The sequence below is a fragment of the Sapajus apella genome, unplaced genomic scaffold (genome assembly GCF_009761245.1).
Source record: "Sapajus apella isolate SASKATOON/1434 unplaced genomic scaffold, GSC_monkey_1.0 scaffold106, whole genome shotgun sequence".
Taxonomy (NCBI): domain Eukaryota; kingdom Metazoa; phylum Chordata; class Mammalia; order Primates; family Cebidae; genus Sapajus; species Sapajus apella.
Window position 1 is genome coordinate 1,210,666 of NW_022437046.1, and position 18,978 is coordinate 1,229,643.

The following is an 18,978-nucleotide window of genomic DNA, read 5'->3' on the forward strand; positions in this document are numbered from 1 at the left end:
TTTGTATTTTTAGTAGAGATGGGGTTTCACCATGTTGGCTGGGCTGGCCTTGAATTCCTGGCCTTAAGATACCCCTTGCCTTGGCCTCCCAAAGTACTGGGATTACAGGCGTGAGCCCCCATGCCTGGCCTAATAAGTTTTTTTAAAAGGATGATTTAATTGTTTTCTGGAACTTATAATAACATTTTATTATTTCCTTTATCACATATTCATCCATCTATTCTTCTATCTGTGAACCATTGTATTTTTTAATGCATTTCAGAGCGCGTTGCAGACATCCATATGCTTGGCCTCTAAATACTCCAGTGTGCTTATTATTATGTTGAAAAATGGTTGGCTGTAAGAAAGTGTTAGACCTTTTTCCAAAGGGTTGTGCCATGTTGCACTTCCACCAATAATCTATGTGAATTCTTGTTTCATATCCTCTTCAACATTAAATAGTGTCAGGTTTTTTTTTTTTTTTTTTTTTTTTTTTTGAGATGGAGTCTTGCTCTGTGGCTGGAGTGCAGTGGCACGATCTCGGCTCACTGCAACCTCTGCCTCCCGGGTTCAAGCAATTCTCCTGCCTCAGCCTCCTGAGTAGCTGGGATTACAGGTGTGTGCCACCACACCTGGCAAATTTTTGTATTTTTAGTAGAGATGAGGTTTCACCATGTTGGTCAGGCTGGTCTTGAACTGCTGACCTCGTGATCCACCCGCCTTGGCCTCCCAAAGTGCTGGGATTATAGGAGTGAGCCACCATGCCTGGCTGTGTCAGTATTTTTAATTTTATTCATTCTTATGGATATATAGTAGATTTAATTGCTTTTTCAGTTGGTTGACTGAAACCTGGATTCCATGATGAAGTTAAATGAAATTAAGATGCCAATAATTCTTTGGTAAAATGTGGAATAAGGAATCCAAAGAATCAAGGAGACAGGAATTTGGTGTGGGTTTATAAGCGTGACCCATTCACTCCTAGCTCTGTCCACTGGGAGGGCACAGGAGACATTCTTTTCACCAAGGCATTGAGAAACATATTTGTGAGAGAGTGATGGTGTCTTCAGAAAGTGCTGTAATACCAGCTTCTGTAGCTCGGGGATATTGGGGGAAGACACTACAGATGAAACACTCTCCTCTCCCCTCCTATTTTCTCCCCTCCCCTCCCCTTTCCTCTTCTCCCCTTCCCTCTCCCTTCCTTTCCCTTCCTTCTCCCTTCCCTTCCTTCTCCCTTCCCTTCCCTTCCCTCTTTCTCCTTTCCCTTCCCTTCCCTTCCCTACTTTATCTTCCCTTCCCTCCCCTCCCCTCCCCTCCTTTCTCCTCCTCTTCCCTATTCCTCCCTTTCTTTCTCTTCAGACAGGGCTTCACCATGTTAGCCAGCCTGGTATAGAGCTCCTGACCTCAAGTGATCTGCCCGCCTCAGCCTCCCAAAGTTCTGGGATTACAGGTGTGAGCTATCGTGCCCGGTCTCCCTATATATTCCTTATAGGCTTCCCCAGAAAGGCCCGTAGTCATTTTCCAGGATAACTGTTGTGGGTTTAATTGTGTCTCCCTCAAAAGAAAATGTTGAAGTTCTGGTCCCTGTACTTGTGAAACAGGTCATCTTATGGAAACAGTTGTTTGCAGATGCAATCAGGTTAAGGTGACGTCATACCGGTTTAGCCCTAATCCAACGACGATCTCCTTATAAGAAGCTTTTTAAAAAAACCTTATAAGAAGGGAGAAATTTGGACACAGCAAGAACCGCATGTGAAGATAAAGAATAAATTTCAGTTGTTTCAGGCTACTGAGTGTGTAGTATTTTGTCATGGCGGCCCTAGGAATCAGAGGCAGTAACTGTGCCCTTTGGCGTGCTGGACACTGGCTCTAATGCTAGCCTTTGGACCTGTAGTCAGCAGTGAGTAAGGTCACTCAGAGTGAATGAGGGCTTATGGGGTCAAGTGATAAATTGACTTTTGATTTTTTTTGAGACAGGGTCTTGCTATGTTGCCCAGCGTAGAGTGCAGTGGCACGATCATAACCCACTACAGCCTCGAACTCCTGTACTCAAGCCATCCAGCCTCCGGATTAGCTGGAACTACAGGCGTGTGCCACCATGGCTGGCTACTTTTTTTTTCTTTTTTAATTTTTGTAAAGACAAAAATTACCTGTTGCCTAGGCTGCTCTTGAACTCCTGGGCTCAAGTGATTCTCCTGCCTTGGCCTCCTGAAGTGCTGGGATTACAGGTGTGAGCCACTGCGCCCAGCTGCAACTTTTGATTTTAGTCTACCTTATTGTCACCCCAGTTCTTAAGCCCATTTCCCCATGGTTTCTTCAGTTCCTGAGTGTATCGTTAGACTAGATATATTCAGCAAACGGCAGAATCCCCATGTTTCTCCAGTCCATGGAATGTGGCTACTATGGTTGAAAGGGCCTAGGAAAAGCACTAAGCCTTCCTCCCTATTGAAATTATAAACAAAGAACCATCATGCATTCCCAGGGGAAATGTGAGATTAGTGCAACCATCAAAGATCTGAAAATCTAGAGGTGAAAACTGTGGTTACTTATCCATTTAACTTACCTGTTTGGCTCATGCAGAAGTCAGAAGGGCCTCTGAGAATGATAGTGAATGACTGAAAGGTTAAGACAGGTGATGACTCCAGTTGCTTGTATTGCTCTTCCGGATGTGGTTTCTTCACGAGAGGAAATCAACAGCGCTTCTGCCACCCGCAATAAAGTCATTAACTTGCAAATGTTTTTTTCCTATTTCAATAAGCAAAAAAGACCAGAGGTAATTTTGTTTATCCTGGCAGGGGCAGAAGTACATTTTCACGATTTTGCTTCAAGAACTATGTCAGCTCTCTGCCTCTGTGCCACAATTTAGTACACAGGGACTCTGAGGATCTTAAAGTCCCATAACACATTACACTAGTGAACTATGATTATGATAAAGTGCTGAGAAATCCTAAATAGCAGAAAGTACTGGGTACTCTGAATGCCTTAGTGAGTTGCTGTTGTCAGAGTTTTGGATTTAAGCCATACTAGTAGGTGCATAGTGATATCTCATTTATTGTTTTAATTTGCAATTCCCTGATGACCTATAACGTTGAGCATCTTTTCATGTGTTTATTTGCTAACTGCACATATTTTTTGGTGAGGTGTCTGTTCCGATCTTTTGCTAATTTTTAAATCGGGCGATTGTTTCTTTATTGGCAAGTTTGAAGGGTTCTTGTATATTTGGGACACCAGTTCTCTTTATGTGTTTTACGAAGATTTTATCCCAGTTCGTGGCTTGTCTTCCTTCTCTCAAAAGCATCTTTTGCAGAATAGAAGCCTCTAATTTTCATAAAGTCCAACATACATTCTTTCTTTCATGAATTCTGCTTTTGGCATTGTATTAAAGAATCACCACCATCTGCATTTGTATAGTGGTAAGTAAACCTAAAAAATAGTACAATAAATAAATAAATAGAAAATTATCACCAAACCCAAGGTCAGGTAGATTTTGTCTTATGTTATCTTCTAGGAGTTTTATAGTTTTGCATTCTATTTTTAGGTCTGATCCATTTACATATATATTCTTTTTTTTTTTTTTTTTTTTAGACAGAGTTTCATCAGTTGCCCAGGCTGGAGTGCAGTGGCGTGATCTTGGCTCACTGCAACCGTTACCTCCCAGGTTCAAGTGATTCTCTGCCTCAGCCTCCCGAGTAGCTGGGATTACCACACCTGGCTATTTTTGTATTTTTAGTAGAGATGGTATTTCACCCTGGGCTCAAGTGATCTGCCCACGTTGGTCTCCCACAGTGCTGGAATTAACAGAATTGAGCCACAGCACCCAACCCTGCAGGTATTATTTCTATTCCCATTTTAGGGATGAGAACAATTGAGTTGTAGAGGGGTTAGGTAATTTACATAATGTTTTAGGGCTAGCAAATGGCAGAACTTGGGATTTAATCCCAGGAAGCATGTTCTTTCAGTATGAGGGAAGATACTTCTTGATATATCAATTTTAGACTATTTATTGACTTTCTATTATGAATGTTGTTCACTCATATAACCCAAGCTCTAAGTTTTTCTCCCTCTGGTATCCCAATATGCTATATTTCACTAAGACATCATGGATTATAAGACACACCTTTATATACCACTAAGTGAGACAAAAATTACTAGAAAAGTACAATGCTTTCTTATCATTTAGAATTTTTATGTTACATTTATTGAAAGAATTCTTTTAGATTTTAGATGTATAATTTGTTATATATCACTCTTATGCATGCATGCAATAAAAATAAATATATAAGCAAATTAATTGGTAAAAGTATTTCTAAAACTCCTTTATATTCAGAGTCCCAGTCTTATTTTTATTGTTATATTTTTAAATTTAAATTAAAAAAAAAATAAAATAGAGATGACTATGTTGCCCAGGCTGATATCAAACTCCTGGGCTCAAGTGAGCCTGCCGCCTCACTCTCCCAAAGTGCTAGGATTACAGGCATGCGCCACCATGCCCAGCCCAGAGTCCCATTCTTTGGAATCATTTTGTAATCTCCAAGATGTTGTTGCCCATGCTTTTTTTTTTTTTTTTTTTTTTTCCTTTTGAGACAAGGTCTCGCTCTGTCACCCAGGCTGGAGCGCAGTGGCATGATCTCTGCTCACTACAACTTCTACCTCCTGGGCTTAAGCAATTCTCCTGCCTCAGCCTCCCGAGTAGCTGGGATTACAGGCACGCACCACCATGCCCAGCTAATTTTTAAATATTTTTAGTAGAGACAAGGTTTCACCATGTTGGCCAGGATGGTCTCGAACTCTTGACCTTAGGTGATCCACTGGCCTCAGCCTCCCAAAGTGCTGGGATTATGAGCATGAGCCACTGCGCCTAGCCCATGCTTTTAAAAACACAATATCCTACTTCATATTTTCAAGACTATTGGTGATACTCTTGAAAAAGAGATCCACTATTACCAGTGAGATTTTCTCCCAAACAACTGATATTCATTCTACAAGTTCTGATACTGGCACTTTGTTGATTTTATCATAAGGCATGCACAAAAACTTTCTAGACAATAACCAACACTCACTTTTTCTTCAAATGGTCCTTAAGTGAACGAAAATGCTTAGGAGTGGCAGTTATTCAGCTATGCCACCAGGAATAACAACCCCACGTGGGCATGGCAGTGGCATCTCTGCCACGGCTACTTCCTGGCTGACAGTGATTCTGAGAGGGCTTTTGATTTCAGATGTTCAGATTTTGTTTTGATAACACATGTATCTTGGGGTCAATGAAAAAAACAGTAGTTGTATACCAATTTTATCAACATTTAGTTGTACTTTATGTCTTAATTATATATGTATCATATGTTTACCATGATTATTTTAACCTCTTTGTACCAATTTTTGCTTTTCCTGGAATTAATAGTTGTCTTTTAAAAATTTTGCGTAGTTTTTTAAGTCACTATCAATATCACTCTTCTAAGGAATTATAAACCCTTGGAGATACTCTTTTCCACACAGACATATTAGGTCTTCTATCAGTCCCATTATTTTTTTCCTGGAGGCTTCTCTTCTGGAGCTTTCTGAGGTTGGCTGATTATTCCCAGTTCTTCACTTCCTCTCTGTTACAGAATGATACACCCATGCTTTTTGCTATGAACTTTGCAGTATCTCCCACTAGAGTAGGGGGAGTATATTTCCCTGCCCCACTGATGGTGAGCATGGCTCTATGACTTGCTTTGGCCCAAGAATGGTAATAGACATGAGAAGAGCAGAGGATTGAAATGTGCCTGTGTAACCTGGCTTGCTTCTTGAGCTTCTGCAGTTCACCATGACAAGTACAAGACCTGGGTAGATATTGGTTCAAGGAGGATGAGAAAACATGGGGAAAAGACCTTAAACAGAAACCTCATTCTAGAGCCAAGCCCAGCTAGGTCCAGCGGTATTGATTGAACCCTTGTCAGACGCAGAGTCATAAACGTGAATTGTCCTTGTTGTAAGCCACTGAGATCTTGAGGTTTCCTTTTACTACATAGAAAACACCGACCAATTGATATGGTTTGGCTCTGTGTGCCCACCCAAGTCTCATCTAGAACTTTAATCCCCAGGTGTCAAGGAAGGGGAGTGATTGGATTATGGGGGTGATTTTCCCCATGCCATTCTCATGATAGTGAGTGAGTCTCATGAGATCTGCTGGTTTTACAGGTAGAATTTTTTGTGCTTGCCCTCACTCCCTCCTGACGCCTTGTGAAGAAGGTGCCTTGTTTCCCCTTCACTTTCTGCCATGATTGTAAGTTTCCTGAGGGTTTTCAGCCCTGCGGAACTATGAGTCAGTTAAACCAATTTCCTTTATAAATTACTCAAGTCTTTCCTTTATAAATTACCAAGTCTTGAGTATTTCTTTATAGCAGTGTGAAAACAGACTAATAACCTGATACACCTTCTGCCTTCCTGCCCCAATCTGGACTAGCAGTTGCTCTGCAGAGCTGTTGTTCTGGGATATCTCTTTGCCTGTCTTTTAGGCTGGGTCCCCCATTTACTGAATTCTGTGACTTCCTTCTTCTCAGTTTATTTCCATGTTTTGATGAAGCCCATCTTCAAAAAGTTTCCTGAGAATGGGTGCAATAGTAGGTAGGAATATTTTTTGAGATCCCAAGTATCTAAATGTGTTCGCTGTGTTGCAACATTTGATGCATAATTTGCCTAGGTGTGGATTTCTAGGTTGAAAGTAATTTTCTCTCGGAATTTTGAAGGCATTCCTATGTTGTCTTTCAACTTACTCTGTTGTTTTTGAGGAATGCATTATGATTTCCTATTCTTTGCATGTGATTTCTTGATATGGTTTGGCTCTGTGTCCCCAACCAAATCTCATCTCAAATTATAATCCCCACATGTCAAGGGAGGGACCAGGTGAAGGTAATTGGATCATGGGGGTGGTTTCCCCCTTGCTGGTCTTGTGATAATGAGTGAGTTCTCAGGAGATCTGGTGGTTTTATAAGTGTTTAGCAATTTCTCCTGAGTTCCTTCTCTGTCCTGCCGCCTTGTGAAGAAGGTGCATGTTTTTCCTTCCCCTCCTGCCATGATTGTAAGTTTCCTGGGGCCCCCAGCCACATGGAACTGCAAGTCCATTAAGCCTCTTTCCTTGATAAATTACCCAGTCTTGTGTAATTCTTTATAGCAGTGTGAAAATCAAGCAATACACTTATTTTTCCTTTGGAAGTTTTTAGAATCTTCTTTATGTCCTGAGTATTCTGATACTTCCTGATGATATGGGTGGCTCAGAATCTATTTTCAACCACTGTGTATTCAGTGGATCTGAAAACTGATGTCCTTTAGAAATGAAAACATTTCTTGTGTTATTTATTTGATAATATTTCTTTGCTCACTTAATCTCTTCTTTCTTTTTGAAGCTACCTATCATGTGGATGTTGGACATTCTTACTTTTCTAACTTTATCTGTTCTCTTACATTTTCTGTTTCTTTTGGTTCTACTTCTTGGGAGATTTTCTTAAGTTTATCTTCCTTTTTTTTTTTTCTGAAATGGAGTCTCACCCTGTCACCAGGTTGGAGTGCAGCAGCGCCATCTTGGCTCACTGTGACCTCTGCCTCCCAGGTTCAAGCGATTCTCCTGCCTCAGCCTCTCTAGTAGCTGACACTACAGGCATGTGCCACCACACCCAGCTAATTTTTATATTTTTAGTAGAGACACTATTTCACCATGTTACCCAGGATGGTCTCGATCTCTTGACCTTGTGATTTGCCTGCCTCAGCCTCCCAAAGTGTTGGGATTACAGGCGTGAGCCACCGCGCCCGGCCCCAGTTGTTTTTATGAATTAAAAAATTTTAGCTAACATGTCTTAAAATTCTAAAAGTTATTTGGTTCTGTGTTACTTTTTTTTTTTCTTTTTTTTAAAAAGGCATATCGGACAGGTACGGTGGCTCATGCCTGTAATCCCAGTGCTTTGGAAGGCCGAGATGGGCAGATCACTTGAGGTCAGGAATTCAAGATCAGCCTAGCCAACATGGCGAAACCCCGTCTCTACTAAAAATACAAAAATTAGTCAGGTGTGGTGCCTGTAATCCCAAGTACTTGGGAGGCTGAGGCAGGAGAATAGATTGTACCCAGGAGGCTGAGGTCACAGTGAGCCAAGATTGCACCACTGTACTCCAGCCTGGATAACAGAGCTAGACTCTGTCTTTAAAAAAAAAAGAAGGGCATATTGTTTTTGTTTGATGGTCATATTATTTTTTCTTTCCTCTCTTTTGATAGTATAGATTTCAGGGGAAGGTTTCCTGCGTTGTTTCCGCTTCCTGTTAGTTTTCTTTTTCCTGGTTATATTTTTGGTCTTTCATGTTCAAGTTTTCCTTATGTCTGGACAGTCTCGTTTCCTTTTTTATTTAAGAGTGTGGTACCACAGTTTCTTGGGAGCTCTGTGTGTGTGTGTACTGAGTTTGTGAAATTAGTGTTACTGTATGGTAATGGGATAGAGACTCAACCATTTTGCTGGAAAATGTAAAATGTCCTTTCTATAGCTCTTTTCTCTAGGATCATTCAATGTCTTCAGACACAAATTTTCAGTGTTCTTTCCAGGAAGGAAATATGCCTGACTGTCACTGTGCTTGGAGCTTATGCCAGAAGGGCTAGGGTATTATAGTAGGGTTGTTTTCAATTCTCTGTTTTTGGCACAGCTCTTTTGCAACCTTTTGCTGTTCCTGGGTCCCGAGCCTGGAGGCTTTCAGGGTAGGTTCATCCATAGGCTAAAGCTTCAGACTCCTGTCCCTGTGAGGAAGGCATGACCAGAATAAAGGAAGAGACATGCCAATCTTAGTGCATTTAAAAAATAAATGTTCTGGTCAGGCATGGTGGCTCATGCCTGTAATCCCAGCACATTGGGAGGCCAAGGCAGGCAACCTACTTGAGGCTAGGAGCTTGAGACCAGCCTGGCCAACATGGTGAAACCCTGTCTCTACCAAAAATACAAAAATTATCTGGGTGTGGTGGCGCAGGCCTGTGATCCCAGCTACTTGGGAGGCTGAGGCAGGAGAACCACTTGAACCCAGGAGGCGGAGGTTGCAGTGAGCCAAGATCGCACCACTGCACTCCAGCCTGGGCAACAGAGTGAGACACTGTCTCAAAAAATAAAAATACATGTTCAATCCTTGCTCCTATTTTCAGCCCCATGTTGCATCCCACATTCTCAGAGCACCTGGTGTTTTGCATTCCTGAACTCTTCTGGGGCTCTGTGTTGTGAATTTGATTCTTTCTTTTTGACATCCCCTCTGTAGTTATTGGGTATGTAGTTGACACTACAGGTCCACCACCATGCCCAGCCAATTTTTTGTGTTTTTGTAGAAATAGGGCTTCCCCTTGTTCCCCAGGCTGGTCTTGAACTCCTGAGCTCAAGTGATCCATGCATTCTGGCCTTCCAAAATGCTAGGATTACAGGCATGAGCCACTGTACCTGGCCTTAGATAAGATTTTTAATAATATTCCTGGAGCTATTTCACTATCGGCACATGCAGATTCATCTTGTTCTCTTTTATTGGCCGTATAGGACTCCATCATATGGATGCATCATACCATATTTTAATGGACATGTTTGTTTTGAAACAGTATCTTGAGAGCACTAGGAAAATGGCAATTTAAAAGATTCCCTCTAGTAAATTCTTTTTGTCAAATAAACGATTACTTTGGGGTAATGAATACTTATCCATCAGTTCTTCAGGTTTGGACACTTGTATTTTCATATGTCAAACTTTCTTCAAGTTTTCCCACCTAGAAATCACAGATGACTACACATATAATTAGGTGAGATTAGGTGAGAGTCTCAGTGAGGAAGTGAGAAAAACTTGGGAATCTTTTAGTTTCAAGAAAGAGAAACTATACCTGAAAGGATGTTCCAGCTAAAGGAAAAAGAAAACTTAATTTTAGAGATACTCTGCTGTTTTGCAGGACCTAACAGCGGATGGGTTTTAGGGAAAACTGGGACCATGGACCCGGACACCACTGGTATTCTGTGATGTTGCTATAAAGTTGCTATAAACATTCAGGTTTTTGTGTGGACATAAGTTTTCAACATGTTTGGGTAAAATACCAAGGAGCAGAACTGAGGGATCAAATGGCAAAAAGTATGTTTAGTTTTGTAAACAACTGCCAACTGTCTTCCAAAGCTGCTACATCACTTTAGCTCTGCTCCTGCCTGCACTCCAGTCCACTGGACTCTGCTCTTTCCCCCCCAGCAGGTAAGTTTCCTCCACTATTCTGGCCCTTGGAGAAGACAACTTGGTTATGGACGGCTCCAGACCTGTACATCCTAGTTAGGCACTCAAAACAGAGACTTGTGGCTGTTTCTCAGTTCTACTTTTAAAATTTCTGGAGGGGAGGGAAGTCTGATTTGTCCTAGTGGGTCAGGTTGTCACATCAGAACCAATGAAATGTATCTAGATGTATCCAGAGAGCCGTTTCATAGCTGCTAACATGGCAGCAGCAGCCTTGATAGGTCTTTGGGTGGCGGGAATGGGTTGGGAGAGAGTGTTGGAATAAGAAGGAGTGTTAAGCTCACTGTCACTTAGGAGTCTGCTGTTACAGAATCTTCTAATTCTTTGGTGGAAGCTTCCTGGAAGGGAGAAGTTACAGGGGTGCCATCATTCAAAGAAAATTCAAGCCGTTTGTGAAGTTTTTATAACTACCGTGACAAGGGTCCCTTGGGTTACGGAGAAGAGACCCTCCACAAATGAAGATGCCTTTACAAGTTTGGAGCGCTTACCCTTCTCTAGGCTTCCAAAGCTATGTGATCCTTCCCAGCAAAATTGGAAAGCAGTCAGCTTGCAGGTGGCGGTGGCTTAGAGCTTCCTTTCAACCATTTATGGAGTAGGTCTTCATTCCTTGATGTAAACCCAGGCATCCCTCTGGTATCACATTCCACCTTCCTGAAGAACTTCTTTAACATTTCTTGCAATGCAGGTCTGATGAATTCTGTCACTTGAGTTTGTCTGAAAAAGTATTTTTCTGTCATTTTTGAAATATTTCCATTGGGTGTAGTATTCTGAACTGATGGGGTTTTTCTTTTTAGCACTTGAAGTATGACCTTCTATTCTCTTCTAGCTTGCATAATTTCTGGTGAGAAGTATGCTTTGTTCTTCTCAATGTAATATGCCTTTTCTCTGTCTGCTTTCAAGATATTCTCTTTATCTTTGAATTTTGGAAGTTTGAGTCTGATGGGTCTAGGCATGTGCGGTGGTTTAAAAATATGTTTAAAAATATTTTTAATGTATATCTCTATCTCTATAGCCTTTAAAAGGTGAAGCTTAAGGGACAGGTGCGGTGGCTCATGCTTGTAATCCCAGCACTTTGGGAGGCCGTGGTGGGTGGATCACCTGAGGTCAGGAGTTTGAAACCGGCCTGACCAACATGGTGAAAGCTCACTCTACTAAGACTACAAAATTAGCCTGGCATGGTGACGCATGCCTGTAATCCCAGCTACTTAGGAGGCTGAGGCAAGAGAGTTGCTTGAACCCAGGAGATGGAGCTTGCAGTGAGCCAAGATCACGCCACTACATTCCAACCTGTGCAACGAGAGCAAAACTCTGTCTAAAGAAGAAAAAAAAAGTGAAGCTTAATTCTCCTTCCCTTGCAGTTTTGGGATTTCTATTGTAATAAATGCAGTATGGTGGGAATGGTGGTGGGCTGCGCTGATGCTCAGGGCGCTTGTGGCTTCTGCCTGCCTCTCCCTTAGATTGTTCTGGGGGTACAAATTGCCATGTTTTAAGGACTTTAAGCTGATATGTTTTAGTCATCAGGAAATTATACTTGTTTTATACAATTAATTGTCTAAGAAATGCTAAATAGATAGATACTGCAATGGGAAGAAACAAAGATAAAAACCCAAATCATGAGATGATGCCATGGAGACTTACTGATTTGCTCTTCCTGCAAGTACGCGATAAGCATCGATTGTGTGTCTGAGTGTGCCCAGGTAAGCCCCAGAAATCAGGCAGAGGGAGGAAGACCCTAAAACAGTTTTGCAACTTTAACCTGTCAAAATATGAGCCATAAGTTTTGGATACAGTTCTATTTTTTTGCCTACATTTTAAAAAGAAGCTCCATTACATTGTGGTTGATTTGGCTGGGTGTGGTGGCTCACGCCTGTATCTAGATGTATCCAGCACTTTGGGAGGCCGAGATGGGTGGATCACCTGAGGTGGGGAGCTCGAGACCAGCTTGACCAACATGGAGAAACACTGTCTCTACTAAAAATATAAAAAATTAGCTGGGTGTGGTGGCGCATGCCTGTAATCCTAGCTACTCAGGAGGCTGAGGCAGGAGAATCGCTTGAACCTGGGAGGCAGAGGTTGCAGAGAACTGACATTGCACTATTACACTCCAGCCTGGGCAACAAGAGCCAAACTCCATCTCAAAAAAAGAATGTGGCTCATTTAACTTTTAAAATTAATTGACATTTTTTTTTAGAGTAGCTTTAGAGTAGCAAAATGGAGTGGCAGGTATACAGAGTTCCCATACCCTGCTCTCCTCCCCTAGTAACACCCTCGTCCAACAAAGCCTCCACTTTCAACATTAGCATCAGATTGGAATATTTGGTACAACCAAAGCCCCAATGTTGACACATATGTCATAATCCACCAAAGTCCATAGTTTACGTTAAAGTTCACTGTGTTGTGCATTCTGTAGGTTTTGATAAATGCGTAACATATACCCACACTTACAATATCATACAGATAATTTCACTGCCCTAAAAATCTCCTGTGCTCCACCTATCCATCTCTCTCTCCACTTAAGTGTCTAGAAATCACTTCTGTTTTTACTGTCTCTATAGTTCTGTCTTTTCCAGAATGTCATATTGTTGGAATTATACAGTATATAGGCTTTTCAGAATGACTTCTTTCACTTAGTGATAAGAATTTAAAGTTTCTCTATGTCTTTTTATGGCTTAACAGCTCATTTCTTTTCAGCATTAAATAATATTCCACTGTCTGGATGTACCAGAGTTTCTTTATCCACTTACCTATTGAAGGACTTTTTAATTTCTTTCCAGTTTTGACAATTATGAATAAAGCTGCTACAAACATCCATGTGTAGGTGTTTCAGTGCACTTAAGTTGTCAGCATAGTTGGGTAAACACAAAGGAGCTCAGGTGTAGGATCATATGGTAAAAGTATGTTTGGTTTTGTAAACTGCTGTCTTCCAAAGTGACTGTGTCCTTTTGCATTCCTCCAGCAATGAATGAGAGTTCCTGTTGTCCCACCTCCTTGCCAGTATTTGGTGTTGTCAGTGTTTTGAATTTTTGCCATTCTAAAGTGTAGTGGTATCTCTTTTTTTTTTTTTTTTTTTTGAGATGGAGTCTCATTTTGTCACCTAGGGCTTGATCTTGGCTCACTGCAACCTCTGCCTCCTGGGTTCAAGCAATTCTCCTGCCTCAGCCTTCTGAGTAGCTGGGACTACAGGCACCTACCACCACGCTTGCCTGATTTTTGTATTTTTAGTAGAGACAGGATTTCACCATATTGGTCAGGCTGGTCTCGAACTCTTGACCTTGTGATCCACCCAACTTGGCCTCCCAAAGTGCTGAGGTTACAGGCAGGCATGGGCCATCTTGCTGCCCTCATTGTTTTAATTTGCAATTCCCTAATGACAAAGGATGTGGAGGATCTTTTCATATGCTTATTTGCCATCTGTGTATATCTTCTTTGGTGAGGTGTCTGTTCAGATCATTTACCCATTGTTTAATCTGGTTGTTTTCTTACTGTTTGGTTGTAAGCATATATTTTGAATACCATTCCTGTATCGCATATGTCTTTTGTAAAATTTTCTCACAGGCTGTGACTTCTTTTCTCATTCTCTTGACATTTAACTTTGAAATATTAAAAAGACATTTTTGAAAGGATATATTTCCTTATTTTTAAAACTGAGGTATAATTTTTTAGATACAAAACATTGAGATATAATTCACATCATAAAATTTACTCTCTGGGACAGGCCTGGTGGCTCACACCTATAATCCCAGCCCTTCGGGTGGCCGAGGTGGGTGGATCACTTAAGTCAGGAGTTTGAGACCAGCTTGGCCAATATGGTGAAACGCTGTCTCTACTAAAAATACAAAAATCAGCCAGCTATGGTGATGCATGCCTATAATCCCAGCTACTTAGCGGGCCTGAGGCAGGAGAATTGCTTGAACCCACAATGCAGAAGTTACAGTGAGTTGAGATTGTACCACTGCATTCCAGCCTGGGCAAGAGAGCAAGACTCCATCTCCAAAAAAAAAAAAAAAAAAAAAAAATCACCCTTCAAAGTGTACAATACAGGAGTTGCACAAAATTGTGCAAACATCACCACTACGTAATTCTAGAACATTTCATGACACCAAAACAAAACCCAAAGCCCATTATCTGTCATTTCTATTCCCCTTTCCTACCACCTGGCAACTGCTACCCTACTTTCAGTCTCTCTGAATTGGCCTATCTGGACATTTTCATATAAATGGAATCATTTACTATGTGGTATTTTGTAACTGGATTCTTTCATTTTGCATATTTCAAGGTTCATACATGTTGTAGTATAAATCAATACTTCATTCTTTTTATGGCTGAATAATATTCTATGTGTATGTATGGATATGCCATATTTTATCCATCCAGTCATTAGTTTGATGAATATTTGGGTTTCTACTTTTTCATTATTATAAGAAATGTTGCTTTGTACATTTGTGTACAAGTTTTTGTGTGGCTGTGTTTTCATGTCTCTTAGGTATAAGCTAGGAGCAAAATTGCTAGGTTATATGGAAACTCTATGTTTAACCTTTTGAGTGACTATTAGACTCTTTTCCAAAGTGGCCTCCTAATTTTACCTTCCTACCAGTAGTGTATGAGAGTTCCAATTTCTCCAAATCCTGAGGTCAGGAGTTCGAGACCAGCCTGGCCAACATGGGGAAGCTCCGTCTCTGTTTTTTTAAATGAAAAAAAAAAAAAAAAAAAAAAAAATTAAAAGAAAGAAAGACAGTGTCCTTTAAGTGCAAAAGTTTTCATTTTCTTTCTTTAAAAAAAACAAAAACAAAACAACAGAGTCTCACTCTGTCACCCAGGCTGGAGTGCAGTGGCGCATCTCTACTCACTGCAACCTCCGCCTCCTGGGTTCTAATGATTCTCCTGCTTCAGCTTCCTGAGTAGCTGGGATTACAGATGCCTGCCATCACATCCAACTAATTTTTAGTAGAGATGGGGTTTTCCCATGTTGGCCAGGGTGGTCTCAAGCTCCTGGCCTCAGGTGATCTGCCTATCTCAGCCTCCCAAAGTGCTAGGATTACAGGCATGAGCCACCACGCCAAGCCAAAACTTTTCAATTTGGATGAAGTTCCATTTATTTTTTCTTGTTGTGTTTTAGTGTCAGATCTAAGAAACCTAATCCTAAAAAAAAAAAAAAAAAAAAAGTGGTAAAATATACAAAATTCACAATTTTGACCATTTTAAAGTGTATAATTCAAAAATATTTAGTACATTCACAATGTTATGCAACTATCACCAATATCTAGTTCCAGAACATTTCATCACCCAAAAGAAACCCCTACACTGGTTAAGCAGTTACTCCATTCCTCTCTTTTCCCATCCTGGCAACCACTAATCTATTTTATGTCTGTATGTATTTTCATATTCTGGACATTTCATATAAATAAAAGAATACAATAGGTGGCCTTTTATGTCTGGCTTATTTCACTTAGCATAATGTTTTCCAGGTTCATCCATGTAGCAGGTATCAGTACTTCATCCCTTTCTATGGCTGAATCATATTAATGATATGGATGCACCATATTTTGTTCATCTGCTCATCAGTTGATGGACATTAGGGTTGTTTCTATCTTTTGACTATTGCAAATAGAAAAAGAAAAAAAACATGCAGAAGTTTTTGTTTGAACATCTGAGCGTCTCTTAGGTATAACCTAGGATTAGAATTGCGGGGTCATATAGAAACTCTGTTTAATCTTTTGAGTGACCAATAGACTCTTTTCCAAAGTGGCTGAATCATTTTACACTCCTAGCAACAATAAATGAGGGTTCACATTTTTCCATATCCTTGTCAACACTTATTTCGTTACATTTTGTTTTGCCTCATAGTCATCCTAGTGGGTGAGAGTAGTATTACTGTCATTTTGTATTTCTCTAATGACTAATGATGATACTGATGATATTGAGTATCTTTTCATGTACTCATTGGCCTTTTGTACATTTTTTTAAAGAGATTACAACTATATCTTCTTCTATGAGTTTTATTATATTTTAACTCTTATTCTAAAGAGTTATTTAATTTTGAGTGGAGTGAGGGGTAACGAGATGGCGACCGAGACGGTGGAGCTCCATAAGCTGAAGCTTGCTGAACTAAAGCAAGAATGTCTTGCTCGTGGTTTGGAGACAAAGGGCATAAAGAAAGATCTTATCCACAGACTCCAGGCATATCTTGAAGAACATGCTGAAGAGGAGGCAAATGAAGAAGTACTGGGAGATGAAACAGAGGAAGAAGAAACAAAGCCTATAGAGCTCCCTGTCAAAGAGGAAGAACCCCCTGAAAAAACTGTTGATGTGGCAGCAGAAAAGAAAGTGGTGAAAATTACATCTGAAATACCACAGACTGAGAGAATGCAGAAGAGGGCCGAACAATCCAATGTACCTGTGAGCTTGGAGAGTAAGAAAGCTGCTCGGGCAGCTACGTTTGGGATTTCTTCAGTTCCAACAAAAGGTCTGTCATCTGACAACAAACCTATGGTTAACTTGGCTAAGCTGAAGGAAAGAGCTCAAAGATTTGGTTTGAATGTCTCTTCAATCTCCAGAAAGTCTGAAGATGATGAGAAGCTGAAAAAGAGGAAGGAACGATTTGGGATTGTCACAAGTTCAGCTGGAACTAGAACCACAGAGGATACAGAGGCAAAGAAGAGGAAAAGAGCAGAGCGCTTTGGGATTGCCTGATGAAAAGTTCTTGTTACTTTCTGTTCTCCAGTGTTTTCCATTTCTCTGATTCTTCTTGGTCACATACACACCTAAATGCACAGTCATGTGCCTACATCCTGCCTCGCAATGAGGGAGCATGTACCCCAGGTACATCCGTGAACTGCAGCAGCAGTTTGACTTATTGCTGTTTCAGCTTTAAGGTTGTTGTGTTTGTTTTTGATTATGTTGCTTGTTAAAAAAAAAAAAAGAGTTATTTAATTTTTGTGTATGGTGTGGGGTAGGAGTCCAATTAATTTTTTTGTATGTGGATATCCAGCTGTCTCAACATCATTTGCTATTCTTTCCACATTATGTTTCATAATTTTTCATTGAGTGTTGGACATCATGTGTAGAACAGTGGAGACTGTAATAAATAACATTTATGCCTAGAAATGAGCATGTCTCTCCTTTTGATAGGCTGTTTGCGTGGGTAATTGAGGTAATTTAGTCCAGATTTGATCTGGGTTTACGTTTTGTTGTTACTATGGTTACCTTCAGCGTACTATCAGCTTCAAATTCCTAACCATAACCTTATGGTTAGGGTGGAGGCGAGGTTGGTACACTTTATCAATTTTTAAATTTTTTTTTAAAAATTACCTATTCAGAGAATATATCAATTTTTTATCTTTCAAAATTGATTAATTTTCCTCCTCTCTTGACTCTTTCTATTCTTTTTGTCCTTGTGGGTAATTATTTTCCACATTAAAAAATTGTGATAAAATATACATAATATAAAATTTGCCATCCTAACCATTTTTAAGTGTATAGTACAACAGTATTAAATATACTTCATATGTTGTGCAACTACCGCCATCATCCATCTTCATAATTCTTTTAATCTTGCAAAATGGAAATTCTATACCCATTAAACAGTAGCTCCCCATTCCTTCCTCCCCACAGACTCTGGAAACCACCATTCTACCTTCAGTCTCTGTGTTCTTAACAATTCTATATACCTCATATAAGTGAGATCATACAATATTAGTCTTTTTTGTTAATTTCTGTGTATGTGTGTGAGACAGGGTTTCACTGTGTTGCATGAGCTGGAGTGTGGTGGTGTGATCATGGCTCCCTGCAACTTCAACCTCCCAGGCTCAAACGACCCTTCTACCTCCGCCTCCCTTGTAGCTGCACCACAGGCAAATGTTACCATACTCAGCTAATTTTCTTCATTTTTTTGTAGAGAATGGCTCTTGTTATATTGCCCAGGCTGGTCTTGAACTTCTGGGCCTCAGCAATCCTTCCACCTCAGCCTCCCAAAGTGCTGGGATTACAGATGTGAGCCACTATGCCTGGCCAACATTTGTCTTTTCGTGACTGGCTTAGTTCACTTCGCATAATGTTCTCAAGGTTCATCCATATTGTAGCACATGTTAGAATTCCCTTCCTTTTTCTTCATTGAATATTCCATTGTATGTATAGAATACATTTTGCTTATAAGTTCATCTGTTGATGGATACTTGTGTTGCTTCCATGTTTTAGCTATTGTGAATAATGCTGTTCTGAATATGCGTGTAGGTATACAAAGATCTCTTTGGGACTCTGCTTTCAATTCTTTTGGTTATACACCCAGAAGTGAAAGTGCTGGATTATATGATAATTCCACAGGTAATTGTTTTAGGAACTTTCACATTGTTTTCCACAGTGGCTGTACCATTTTACATTCCCACCAACAGTGCACAAGGGTTCCAATTTCTCCAAACCCTCATCAACACTTGTTATTTTCTGATTTTTTAAAATAGTAACTATTCTAATGGGTCTGAAGTGGTGTCTCATTGTAGTTTTATTCACATTTCCCTAATGATTACTGATGTTTAGTGTTTTTGTGCTTATTGGCCATTTATATATATTCTCTGGAAAAATATCTATTCAAATCCTTTGCCCATTTTAAAATTATTTTTTATTGAAAAAATTGAGACAGAGTCTCACTCTGTCACCCAGGCTGAAGTGTGGTGGCATGATCTCCGTTCACTGCAACCTTTACCTTCTGGGATCAAACAATCCTTCCACCACAACCTCTCAAGGAGCTGGGACCACAGG

General features: G+C 40.4%; 1 pseudogene across 1 annotated transcript; it reads left to right on the plus strand.

The window, feature by feature from the left end:
* Positions 1–16,264: 16,264 nt before the first annotated feature.
* LOC116537029 lies at positions 16,265–17,148 on the plus strand (annotated as a pseudogene). The gene has a single exon (XR_004262922.1). The product of XR_004262922.1 is annotated as an SAP domain-containing ribonucleoprotein pseudogene (transcript).
* The last annotated feature ends 1,830 nt before the right edge of the window (positions 17,149–18,978 follow it).